Here is a 14250-nt window from a genome sequence, read left to right as displayed (position 1 = left end):
GAGGCCATGAGTGTCTAGGAACGGGCAATATCGTCAGACCTTTTTCCAATTGCATTGCATATGCTGGCTTTATCCAATGCTCTGGCATACAGACTCTGCCAGTCCACTCTGGCTCCTCAAGTTTGATTCCTCTACTAAACTGTCCAACTTTGCTGCATCCTCTCAGCTTCTCTATTACACAAGCAGTGTAGTGGGTACTCTTTCTCATCTAAAAATACCCTCTTTAGATTTTGGGGCTCATTTGGGCTTCACCATCTTTCCCATCGGGAATCTAGTATCCAAACCTTTACATTGTCTAGTTACCACCCTACTCTCCATATCACTGATAGTATGATTATTCACCTTTGCTTCCCTGTTCATGATAATATGTTAGCCTTCCATGAGACTCCTCTTAGAAGGCATTTGGGAGTAAATACAGAAGTTTCTCCAGTACAGGCCTCAAGGAGATTTTGGTGAGGAATTTTTCTACTCATATCCCCTACATGACCCCATGCCACTTTGGAATCTCAGAGTTAATCGGCAGGAGCCTACTCAGAAACTAATTTAGCTTGCCTTGCCTTCCAAGTCACCTTACATTATTTCTTTTAAGATCTGATGTCTCCACTCCTGATTCTTCCTTTATGCCTAAAATAGCCACAGGGTCCGACAGTCTTCACAATTGTCAGTTTGTGCTCAGACTCTTCTAGCAAGGGCATATATGTTCTCCTCTTTCGTGTGCACAAACATTTACTGGCAGTTGGTATACCTTTTCCTACCCACTGAGGTCTAGTGGTTCAAATATTATCCTGACCAAATAGCTTCCTGACTATATTTAGCGGATTTGTATTGCAAACAGTTTACAGCTGTCTGGCCCTTCTATAGCCATTCTACTAGATATATGGATGCCTTATCTGATCTTCCTCCAAAACTTCTACTGTTCATGTCTCTGCTGCAGTCACTGGTTCTAAGACTTCTCTTGTGATGCCTTTTGCAAGTATACATTGTCTCCAGAAGTAGAGTTTCCTTGGTTTGACAGTGCTCTGGCATATCCTTCATTGAGGGCCTCCCAAGAATTATGTAGCTGGGGACTCTACCCATCAGTGAGGGAGAATGAAGAGGACAACATCATATTTAGGAGTTATGTACTTACCATAACTTGGTATTTGTGTTATCCTTCTTCATTCTTCCTCACCTTCCCTCCCAGCCATCCCCCAGCCTTATATTTCTACAATGATATCGGGCACTACAGAAACCTAGGGTTCCTAGGTTTTTAGTCATAAGTCTTTCTTTTCTGTCCTGTCTTTAAAACTCAAACTCAAGCTGAAGAGTTACAGGTCATGTGTTACATTATGGGAAGAGAGGGGAGCTCGAGATTAGGATCTAAAGTCCGGAAAATGTGGCCGAGTCGGAGCCGGAGATCGGATCTGTAACCCATCAGTGAGGTAGAATGAAAGACAACACATATACCAAGTTATGGTAATTAAATAATTCCTAATTCTATCCTCTTATGTCAGTGTGTGTGGTGGGCTATGGGTATATCAAATACTAGTGCTTTTGTCAAAGAGGTAGAGGCTTGTTGGAAATTAGGAGAAAAGGAAGAAACCTCCCTGACTGCAGATGCCTGTGTTGAAGATGATGGCTGAATAGGAAAACTGGGTTGAGATATAACATTACCGCACTGACCTGGTGTCCACTGGACAGTTGAATGAAATGCAGGGGTATGAGAAACTGCAGAATCTTGTACAGGAGCCACCCATACCTGTAAATTTGGGGGTAGGGATGCAGTAGCTACTAGTTTGTTCATTGGGCTATTTTGCAGTCACCCTAATGATGATGGACATCAGCTGGGTATAACAGCCCTGTGTTTCTTATGCTTAATCAAACACTCTGCTTGTGCTGTGCTGATGAGGTCATAACAAGTCTGAAATATGCATATCCACAGCTAGTGGGGTTTGGCTTTATTGGCCTGAAATTGTCCATTGAAATGACTTAAAAAGAAATAATTAATGTGCATTCAGAATCGCCATATAGCTGAAACACCTGATGTTCACAAGTGTCATTTGCATATACCCCATATGCCACTGATACAAGAGGTTTGAGAGGTCACTCAGTGGAAGTTCTAGCTTTGCTGGAGTTTTCATTTATATAATAATTATGCTACATGCAGGTATTCCCTTTACAGGGATTTGATCCTGCCTGCTTAACTTTGTTCCCTTTTTCCTATTAAGACTTACCTTGTAGATCCTGGATCCTGGTAATTCAGAAAAGAAAAATTATTACATAAATTGCACACCATTCAGGGAGGAAAGTGTAGGGATTCTGTCATTGTGCAATGACAGAGGAGAGGTTTTGAAAAGTCTTTTCCCACAGCACCCCCTTGCTTTCTTCCCATCACAAGCTCAAAATTTACAGCTCCAGCACTGCAGTTAGGATAACAGGGTGGATAGGTACTGTATCCACAATTGACCACTCTTTCAGACCCTCTGAGGGTACTTTCACACAGTCACACCTATGTCCCAACATGATATGGGCTCAGACACGTGATTACCAGCACACTCACACCTATGTCCCAACATGCTATGGGCTCAGGAACTTGATTTATCCACACACAAACCTATGTCCAAGAATGCTATAGGCTGATAAATGTAATTTAACTTTCACCTCTTTTTTTTTTCTTTTTTTCCCCTCTTGTTTTCACTCTTACATTAAACACAAAACATCTCTCATGCCTCTTACCTTTTAGTCTTGAAGGTACCACCCTCGACAGAAGGTGCCTCCTTGTGTTAATTTTCTCTTTTGTTGTATGCATATACACATTAGTAAAGTTCTCCTTATTTCCTGTGGGGACCTCCCACTATTACTTTACCCTGGGAAATATTGCTCCATTAGCTTAACAAATGTGATCTGGAATATGGATCTCATAAACAAGGATGTAGGCAATCTCCAAACACTTGACTCCACCCAGTTCGGATTTGTCAAGGGCAGATCTTGCCTGTTGAACCTGGTTGACTTCTTTGAGATTGTCACCAAGGCCCTGGATGAGGGAAAGTCAGTACATACAGATTACCTTGACTGGGCCAATGCCTTTGACACAATCCCCCACTTGGGCATCATCAAAAATCTAACACAACTTGGCATAAATCCCTATCTCATCAGGTGGATGACCAGCTGGCTCACCTCTAGGACTCACAAGTTCAAAATAGGCACCTCCACCTCCGACAGCAGACCTGTCACTAGTGGCGTTCCTTAGAGATCTGTCCTGGGACCCCTACTGTTTGGGATCTACTTCTCAGAGGTCCAGGCAAAGACAAAAGGCATGTGGCTGACCAAGTTTGTGAACAATTGTAAGTTGGGTGCTGTCACTGACTCCCCAAATGATGTTAACATACTGCAAGAAGGTCTCACAGCAACAAGTGACTCGTGCCAAAGTCATGGCCTTAAGTTAAATGCAAAAAAAATGTATTATCATACCATTCAGCAAAAATATGGCCCCTACTGACTACCACTTCAGTGGCAACCCCCTAAGCACACAACCTGTGGTGAGAGACCTGGGTACTCAGGTTGACAATCTCACATTTGACTGTCATGTAGTGGCAGTGGTCAGAAAAGCCTTTTACTTGGTTCATCTCATAAGTAAAGGGATAGCATCCAGAAAAAAAGAGGTTATTACCTCTCTATACTCCTCCCTCATTAGGCCAATAATTGACTATAATGCCCCTTTTTGTATGTACCTCTCCAAACACCTGCACTAACTTGAAAGGCCACAGAAATACCTCAGAAAAGAGAATACATGGCTTCCAACACCTGTCCTGTGTGAACAAGATCAAATCACTAACACTGTACTCAGTATTGTACAGATTGCTCAGAGGTGATCTGTGTCTCACCTACAAGGCAATATTGGACCCTGCCCTACTAGAGAGGCTCTACATCCTTAAGTCTAACTCCTCATGCACTACCAGCTCAAAAGGCCTAAATCTAATATGCAGTATCAACAAAACCTGCTGGAGAGACAGGTTTGTCTCCCAGAGGCTGCCCCGTCTCTGGAATAGACTTTCCATACATGTCAAACAGAGTACTTTGCTGATCCTGTTCAAGCACAACCCTGATGAGTGGATGGGAAACCACATATTTGTCCCAGGATTCCACCTGTATCTCTCACTGACAGGGGTGACAGGTGCTGACTGAAGTTTTTTTGGGGGGGAATAAACTCTTGTCTAGGCTTGTAAGTGCCCCAGGGCCATTAGCCTAGTAATCATCTATGATCCTCTGATATACCTAACAAGCAAACTCAGTCATTCAACAAAACAGTTACTTACTCATCCCACTTTTTAACTACAGTTATCTAAGAGAGAAAAAAACATTATCCGCAAATCCATTTTCCCCATTTTTAGTCTGGCATGTTTGCTCATCCTGAATAGCTAGGTATCCGAATTTATAACTGTTCCATACAAAGCAGCATGGAATTCATTTTCTATGCTGGGCCCCTGTAATTTATTCCACACTGCCCTACAGCAATACCAAAGTTCAGAATCCAAGTCTTAAGGCACCAAATACTAAAGTTCAGAAATAAATAGCAAAGCGATTTACCTTTTAGTCCTGAGTCAAGAATAATGCTTCATGATGTGCAAAGTACTTGTTTATTCTGTAAATAGTACTGGGAGACTGCCTACTAAAATTTTCAGATTAGTCTTAAAGAACAGAGGAAAATACATCATTTATATATTTTTCTTATCAATTTCATGTATGCAGAACTTTGATATAAAGTAGCTTTTAACAAATAATAAAAAATTTAAATATTTTATGTCCTTGTGTCCTTGCTTAGAGCTTCACATGAACACTTTACAATATGCCTTTTAAAACATAGACCACCTGTGCGTAAGATTTATTGGCTTGCAGCTTTTTAATATTTGGTACCAGTACACACTACCTCACAGACATCCTTGCAAAGACTCATCTCCCAGCCTGAGAAGGCCAGACTGTACTGTTGATTAATCTGTTTTCTACAGATACCTGATACTTCTAAACATAACATCTCTTAACTCCTTCAGCATTTACTTTGCCTTCAACTATTTGTTAGTACAGAGAGGATACAATTGTAAGACACTATAAAGCTCTGCTTATGTCAAACTGTATGTTGCACAATCATGCATATATTTTTCATTTTGTCTTTTGACATAAACATATTATAAACATTTATTTGATGCATTTGTGAAGAAACTACAATTTAATATGCATTTTGTGAAGAGTAGCCATGAGACTTAATAACCTTCCATAACAGTCTCATATTAAAGGTAAGCAAAAAGGACAACCAGTGTCAAAGCAGATGTCTTTTACATTGCTGTATCAAGCTGTTTCTTTTCACTATTCTCACCATAACAAATCACTTCCAGGCAGCTTTAAGGCCTGCCCTACCAGGAGTAAGGTTCTTTTTTGACTTTCTGGAAAGGGGTGGACTCAAAAGTAGTTTAGAGGCAGCAGCTTGGTCATCTGTACATTAATCACTAAGTTATGCTAAGGATCCCCAGGAAGGTTCTCAAAGAGTAATATTTAGTTTACAAAATAAAAAAAAGTTGTTTTTGGTCCTCTGTATATACTTTTACCAAAGCATTACAAACTGGATTCCTTTTCCAGTGCAGAACAAGTTTTGCTAGAATCATTTTCCTGGGGTTCCTGGATTTTTGAACGTTTTCCTCCTCTCCTGTATGTTCCTAAGCTATGATAATCTTCCCAAATAGCTTAGGCTACTGCAACAGTGATCTATTAGAACATCTACGGTTCTCCTTACACAGGGACATGGGTAGAATCCCAGGGGTGTATTTTCTGATGTCCTTCAAGGATGCATCTGCAGTCCTTACAAATGGGTTGTCCTGTCGTCAGGCAGCCCTTCGGTCGGCCGGATTCCAAAGTCTGGGTCTGGCCTCGGCTGGTGTCGCACTTCACCCGACGTCATAGCTGCAGTTCTTCGGGTATAAAGGCATCAGCCGACACCATTTTCCTCAGTCTTTCTTGCCGCGTGGCGCCCGAAGCAGAAGCTGTTCGCAAGTGCCGGTCGGTCAGAACCAGAGATTACTACTACAAGTACCGAAGACTTCTAAAAAGCTAAGTACCCCGTTGGGGACTCTTTCTTGCCTCAGCCGATGTCAGAAAAAGTGAATAACTGTTTAACTTGTGGGAAACAAATACCTCATAAAGATTTCCACTCTTACTGCTTACCTTGCTTAGGCCCAGACCACGACGTAGCAGCTTGTCTAGCCTGTGCTTCTTTCAACCGACGGACGCTTAGACGTCGGTCGGAATTTGCTGAAGAGTTTTTCGGCTCCGATTTTGCTTACATTATGCCATCGGATACTCCGACTACGCAAATTTTTAAAAGCGCAAGGAAAAGGACCGACACTCGCGGTCCACGGTTTCGGCCGAAACCGCGGTTAAGCCAACCGCGAGTGTCTCGGTTTCGGCTGAAACCGAGTCCACGGTTCTTCCTTCGGCCGAAAGCTTGCCACTTACCGAGGCCTCATCCAGCCTGGCTGAATCTGCTACTGAAATCCCACCTGCTCTTGCAGGTTCACAGGATTTATCTGAAACTATCCCTTTGGATATTTCTACCCCTGCACGTGGAGCTGCTAGGCCTCCTGCATCCATGTCGATTAAGGCCTTTGCCAGGGCTAAAGCAGCAAAAACTACAAATTCTGTGCCTGCTAAGACCCCCTCTCACAGTTCTAGCTATAGTTCACAAATGCTTAGTCTAGCTGAGGATCTCATTTCTTTGATCCGGGGATCCCAACCACATCCAGACAGGGCCTCTCACCCACCTCCAGAGAAGAGGACTAGAGTAGAGCCCCCTGAGCCAGTTTCTTCAGATGGCTCCTCTGATGAATCAGATAATTCAAACCCTCCAGAGGGCCCCTTTTCTCCTTATGAGGACTCTGATGCAGAAGAGTCCATTCCTTCTGCCTCTCCGCCTGAGGAATTTTCTTTTGGGGAAACCTTGCATGCTATGAGGGAACAATTTCAATGGCAGGGCCAGGATTTTTCAGACTCTAGGAAAAGGCTTAGAACCTTTTTGCATTTGCCACAGCATAGGCCTTTAGCCATTCCTCCAGTCCTTACTGTTGTGGATGATGCTTTTAATGATGCTTGTACTGCTCCTGATTCTCTTCCTCCGGCCCCTGCTAAGCCCGATAGGTACTACAGGGTTCCGGGCACACATTATCATTTGTATAAGGCCCCTTTTGCAGATCCTGAAACTATCTCCTAGGGACCCAAGGCGGTAGCAGCTACTTCTACTAAAAACCCCCTCCCCTCTGAAAGGGAATCTAGGGCCTTAGAGAGATGGGGTAAAAAAGTTTACACTTCTGCTACTCTTTCAGCTAGGGCCTTGAACTGTCAATTCCACATGATTCAGTATCAGGAATTTATGTTAGACCAATTAACTAAAAAACTGTCCTCGGATGAACCATTAGACAAAAAATCTGTACAGGAAATGGTACATAACATTCAGCAAGTCAGTAATCATTCCTTAAAATGTGGCTATGATGCACTGGAGGCTTCCTTTAGATCAGCCATGACTGGCACAGTGATCAGAAGGCATGCATGGTTAAAAGAGCAGTCCTTACCAGACCATGTTAAATCAAAGCTCCTAGACACTCCCATGGATAAGCTCAGTTTGTTTGGCTCCCCTGCGCAGCAGGTGCTGAAGAAGGTGGAAGAGAAAGCAAAATCTGTCCAGACAGTCAAGGATTTCTTGCAGGTCCAGCCTCCAAGGTTTAGCAGGAACTGGCCTTCCAAGAATTGGTCCTTTCCAGACATCTCCAGAGCTCCGAGAGGCAGGAATAGGTGCTCAAGAGGCAGGGGTCAATCCAGAGGTGCCTACAGGGGACGTCAGTGGCAGGCTAACAACCAGCGAGGTACAGCCACAGATCCAGCCACCACCACTTCCACAGGACAATCGCAGTGACTTGGCTCTGGCACCGCCTACCAGGGAACAACTAGAGGCACCCTTAGGCGGGAAGCTAGCCTTATTTTCAGTAAACTGGCATTACATCACAGGAGACAAATGGATTTTACAGACAATAGACCAAGGTTACAGGTTTCACTTCCATACTCTACCAAGGAAGAGAGGAATGCCAAACCTACCTCCAAATCAGAAGACAGAAGCTCTAGAACAAATAACTCACTTACTAAGGATGAGAGCTGTAGAAAGGGTACCATCTATGGAACAAGGGCAAGGATTTTACTCCAGACTCTTCCTGGTACCAAGAAAAGAAAACCAATGGAGACCTATTCTCGACCTGTCTGCTTTAAACACATACCTCATTGTTCCAAAATTCAAAATGCTGACCCTACAGCAGCTTCTTCCCATGCTGGGCAAGGAGTCTTGGCTGGTAACTCTAGATCTCAAGGAGGCATACCTGCACGTCCCCATATGACCAAATTGCAGATGATACCTCAGATTTCTTGCAGGATCAGAGCATTATCAATTCTCAGTATTGCCCTTTGGCTTATCTACTGCGCCCAGAGTATTCACGAAATGCCTGGCATCAGTAATTGCTCACTGCAGGCTTCAGGGAATTCAAATTTACCCTTACCTGGACGACTGCCTGTTACAAGCGGACAACAAAAACAAATTAACAAAAGATTTGGAAAGGGTCATTCATCTACTACAAGCCCTGGGATACACAGTCAATATAAAAAAGTCAAGGCTGATACCATCCCAAAGGATAACCTTCTTGGGTGCAGATCTGGACACATCAAAGCAAATGGCATTCCTGACAGTAGAAAAACAGGAGCAACTCCCTTTCTACTTCATGGCATTAACAAAGCAGAACCAGCTAACAGCAAGAAAAGTCCTGCAAGCTCTCGGTTACATGGCATCCTGCATAATATTGATTCCACTTGCCAGACTACATATGAGAAAGTTACAGTGGTATCTAAGGAATTTATGGTCTCAGCACAAGCACAGCCTAGAAACCCAAATTCCAATAATTCCATGCCTGAAACAAGAATTCCAATGGTGGGCTCAGGCCTGTCAATCAAACAAGGGACTGCCCTTCTACAGCACTCAACCAAGCCAGACCATCACAACAGACGCCTCAGACCTCGGTTGGGGGGCACACATGCTGGACAAGTGCATACAAGGCTTATGGACTCAAGACCAGCTGCACCTACACATAAATCAAAAGGAAATGCTGGCAGTAAAACTGGCAATTCAGGCATTCAGACCATTTCTTCGACAGGGTCAACTGCTGATAAGGACGGACAACACCACAGTTATGTGGTACATCAACAAACAGGGAGGCACACATTCATACCCTCTATGCCGGATGGCAATGGACCTCTGGAATGTGGCACTGAGCTTCAACATTCAGCTACAAGCAATTTTTGTGCCAGGAAAAGAAAATATACTAGCAGACATCCTAAGCAGATCTACCACGGATGCCCACGAATGGATGCTGCATCCGGACATCTTCAAAACCATTACAGGGAAATGGGGACTACACAATCACCAACTGAAAAAATTCTGCACAAGGACGTACCACCCGCTTGCTTAGAAAGTGGACTCCCTATCTTTCAGTTGGAAAAACCTGACAGCATATGCATTCCCACCTCTTCCCTTGATGCACAAGGTGCTATTGAAGATCAAAGAAGACCGTCCAAGGATCATCCTAATAGCTCCAGACTGGCCAAGGCAACATTGGTACCCATTACTGAGGAGTATGTCTCGGGAACAAATATGGCCTCTGCCCCTAGTTCCCTTGCTGTTAACACAGAACAACTTCAAAACCCTGCATCCAAACCTGAAAACACTGCAGCTGGCTGCCTGGAACATTGCATAAGACCAAATAACCCAGATTTATCTCAAAGGGTTAAAGACATTATCTTGGAGGCTCGCAGACCCTCAACAAGAAAAAATTATTCAGCAAAATGGAAAAGATATCTCATTTGGAGTACTGCAAAAGGAGAGAATGTGTCACTGGTAAACATAGCTAACATCCTGGAATACTTGGCAGAGCTCTTCCACAACGGCCTGTCCTATTCTTCCATTAAGATTCATGCATCAGCTATTTCAGCAGAATACAACTTGGATCCTCCAGTCTTCTCACATCCTCTGCTCAGGCAGTTTCTGAGAGGGATTAAAAATGTAAAGCCACCTAGGAAGCCACCATTGCCAGCATGGGACTTGAACTTTGTGCTAGAAAAGTTGACACTCCCCCCTTTCGAGTCAGCAGCAACAGCAGAATTACAGTACTTATCATGGAAAACTGCTTTCCTGCTTGCAATCACTTCAGCAAGAAGGGTATCTGAGCTACAGGCATTAATGGCAGTACAGCCCTTCCTGATCTTCCATCAAGATAGAGTGTCCATGAGAACTAATCCTACTTTTATGCCAAAGGTGGTCTCCAGGGTATCTTTAAATCAAGCTATCCACCTACCTACATTCTTCCCCAACCCACAGAACAGGGGAGAAAGACTGTTGCATACCTTGGATGTACATAGACAATTACGTTACTACCTGGACAGGACCAAGAGCAATAGAAAAACTGACCAGCTACTGGTAGCATATGCAACAGGAATGGAAGGAAAAGCAATTTCAAAACAGACAATCTCTAAGTGGATAGGAAATTGCATTAGATTTTGTTACTCCTACCATGGGAAGAAAACTCCAGAAAACATCAGGCCTCATTCTACAAGGGCTACAGTCACTACCACAGCTTTTTTACGAGGAGTGGCTACCAAAGACATTTTAGAGGCTGCTACTTGGAGCTCCGTGCATACATTTTCCAAGCATTATAATTTACCTTTATACTCCAGATCCCGAGCAGGTTTTGCCACTGCTGTTTTGCAAGGGATCTTAACTACACCATAATCTTATTTCTCCTCCTCCCCCAGTTTGGCTATGGTATTCTACCCATTTGTAAGGACTGCAGATGCATCCTTGAAGGACATAGTACAGTTTTGTACCTACCATAAATGTAGATGTCCGATAGGCATGCATCTGCAGTCAGGATTACCCACCCTCCTTCCCTCTGTGGTACTCCTAGGGTATTTGCCCATCTTGTAGCTAGCTGGGGGAATCTATTATGGTGTATTTGTTTGTATATATGCACATACATGCTTATTTTTTGTTTGCTCTCTACTATTTGGAACCATTTGCATTTATCCAAATTTAGCCTTCCTAGAGGGCACCTGGCATCTGGGGCAAGAAACACTGAGGAAAATGGCGTCGGCTGATGCCTTTATACCCGAAGAACTGCAGCTATGACGTCGGGTGAAGTGCGACACCAGCCAAGGCCAGACCCAGACTTTGGAATCCGGCCGACCGAAGGGCTGCCTGACGACAGGACAACCCATTTGTAAGGACTGCAGATGCATGCCTATCGGACATCTACATTTATGGTAGGTACAAAACTGTACTTTTCCCATCCAGTTATCCAGGCTGCACTTGAAAAGGGGATAATGAGGTACTCTGCTTGACATGGAGAGGGAGTCTGCTCCATACATGGGGAAGTCTCTGGGACACAAATCTGTCCCACCAACAAGTCCTATTGATGTCACAGACCAGGTTGAGGTCCCGTGTGCGGGTTACTCAAGTGGTGCTTGACTTGCATATATGCAGCATTCCCATCAAGGGAGGGTCTGAGATTGCTTGTATGCCAGACAGAGGTCACCTCTGAGGAGTCTGTATAAAACTGAGTAGAGGGATAGGACTTTTAGCCTATCTGTGTGGGGTAGATGTTTGAGGCCCTGGATTAGTCTGGTGAGGAACCTCTGTGGTCTCTCCAGCTGCTGCATGTGCTTTGTAAGTTACCTGCTGAAGGTGACATTGTACTCAATAATTGGCCCTATAAGGGAAGAACACAGGGATGTTATGACCTCCTTGTCCCTGGATGAGATACCCTTATGTATGAGGTGGACCATGTAGAAAGTTTTCCGTACAATGGAAGCAACATGGTGGTCAAAATACAGGTTACTATCAACCTGGGTGCCCAAATCCCTCACTACTGATTGCATGCTTAGGATGTTGTTATTAATGTGATGATTTTTGGGGATGTCACTCTCTCCAAAGGGGATGATGATGCATTTTTTAGTATTCAGCTTGAGGCCCTGTTTCTGGCACCAGTCATTTGTCTGGGTGAAACCCTCTTGGAGGACATCCACATCACTTAGGGAATTGATGACCGCACCCAACTGGCAGTCATCTGCAAACTTGGTCAGCCATAGCCCACTGGTTTTGGCCTGTACCTCAGAGAAGTATATCCCGAATAACAGAGACCTCAAGACCGATCCCTGGGGTACACCGCTCGTAACGGGTCAGCTGCTTGAGGTGGCTTCAACTATTTTGATTAGGTGACTTCTATCAGTGAGCTAGTTTGCTACCAATCTGATAACATATGGATTGGTGCCTAGTTGAGAGAGTTTATCTATTATGCCCGAGTGGGGAATAATGTTGAAGGCTTTGGCCAGGTGAAGGTAGGTGGTGTGCACCATCTTCCCTTTGTCCATGGCTTTGGTGACTGTCTCAAAGAAGGTGACTAGATTTAACAGACATGACCTCCCCTTGACAAAACCTAACTGTGTGCACTGAATGTTTGGAAGTTGCCAATGTCCCTGTTAATGAGGTCCATGATAATCCATTCCATGGCCATGCAGATCAGGCTAGTTAGGCTGATGGGTCTATAATTTCCTGGACTGGTGGATGCTCCACCTTTTTGTAAAATGATGACAGTGGCTATCTTCCACTTGACTGTGGCAAAGCTGGTACTCAGGCTTTGTTTGAATAGGGTGAAATGGTGCTGCAAGTTCATACCTGAGTTCATGTAGGATGCAGCCTGGGATGTTATCGGGTCCCATGGAGGCTGTATTTTTTGCCTTTGAGAGGGCAGTGATAACCTGTTCCCTAGGGATAAGGGGGGGTCAGGTACTGGGCATGTCCTGATTTACTGATGGTGGGGACAGAGAGGTGATGTTTTCACTGAATCTGTCAGCCAGTAGGTTGGCTATATCTACAGCATTTGTGTATGTGGTGTCCTAACCACAAGTTCTGAACAGATCTGGGTGCTTCCTTTGAGATTGAGGACATATATTACAGACAATCACAAGGCCTTCTTCACATATGTGGCCAATTTGGACTTGAAGCTGGCTTTAGAGGATTTCACTAGTACTCTTATTTGCTTTTTTCAGGCTAAGGAGAGATTGCTTCCAGTTGGGCACCTGCTCCTTCTTAGTCTTGGACAGCAATTTTTTTCCTTTTTTATATCATTTATTTATTGCAGATGTCCACCAGACAGGTTTGCTCTTCCTTGCAGAGGATGATTTTGTCCTATCAGGTATTCCTGATTCCATGCATCTATAAAAGTGCTCGTATAGTACTTTGGTGTAGATTTGGACATTGGTGCCAGATCCAACAGAGGAGGAGGGGGCTGTGAAGCTGTTTATACCATCTCTCAGGAGGTTGTAATCAGCTTTGGAGAAGTTTTTTTTGTTTGACCCTAGCTACAGGGGGGTCAGGGGAGATGCTGACTTTGAAAGTGACCTTCTAAAGTGACTTCTAAACGTGTTGAGATAAAGAGAAAAAAGATCAATAGAGACCTGAATGCTTATGCTAAAGCAATAGCATATCCTCCACCACCTCTAGTCTCTGACACTATGGTGGTTCAAGAGAGGATACCTGGCCCAAGCCCTATGGGCGGAGACATCGAATTGGAAATTGAGGATGATATAGTTATCCCCCAAACAATGGAAGTACGCTGAAGTGAGCGCATTCACAATTATCAACAGCAGAATGGCTCAAGGCGACAACCAAGTTTGGGGGGAGGGTTCCACTATGCACAACAATATGAACAACTAAATGGGAGAAAATTTTCAGCAGGGTTTTCGGAACACCCACACCAGTCAACAACAGACAGTACAACCAAGGCACAACAAGAAAGAAACCCCACAAAGGAGGCATCAAAATAGAAGGAGAAGATAGTCCATTGTGTCCCCAAAATGTTGGTGAATACAGAAGGAGACTTCCATATCTTTAACTTTAGCTCACTGGAAGTGGATGAGGAAATGGCTAATTTGTTCGCTAAAGGATTGACTTTTGTTCCGGATCATAGAGCGGATTTAGTTAAAACAATTTTAGATTTGAAAATGTTTGTTTGCAAATTAAACTTGACTTGTGAATTGGGACAAAACTCTGGGCTTATCAATAGTTTAAGAGTTTCAAGTCTGTTTAACCCACCCCTCCAAGTGTCTCTGGCTATGTTTGAGAAAATTTGTGAAATAGAC

The sequence above is a fragment of the Protopterus annectens genome, chromosome 4.part0 (assembly GCF_019279795.1).
Source record: "Protopterus annectens isolate FY-2018-M chromosome 4.part0, PAN1.0, whole genome shotgun sequence".
Classification (NCBI taxonomy): Eukaryota; Metazoa; Chordata; order Ceratodontiformes; family Protopteridae; genus Protopterus; species Protopterus annectens.
The sequence above is the reverse complement of the archived record's forward strand: the minus strand, read 5'-3'. Positions refer to the sequence as shown.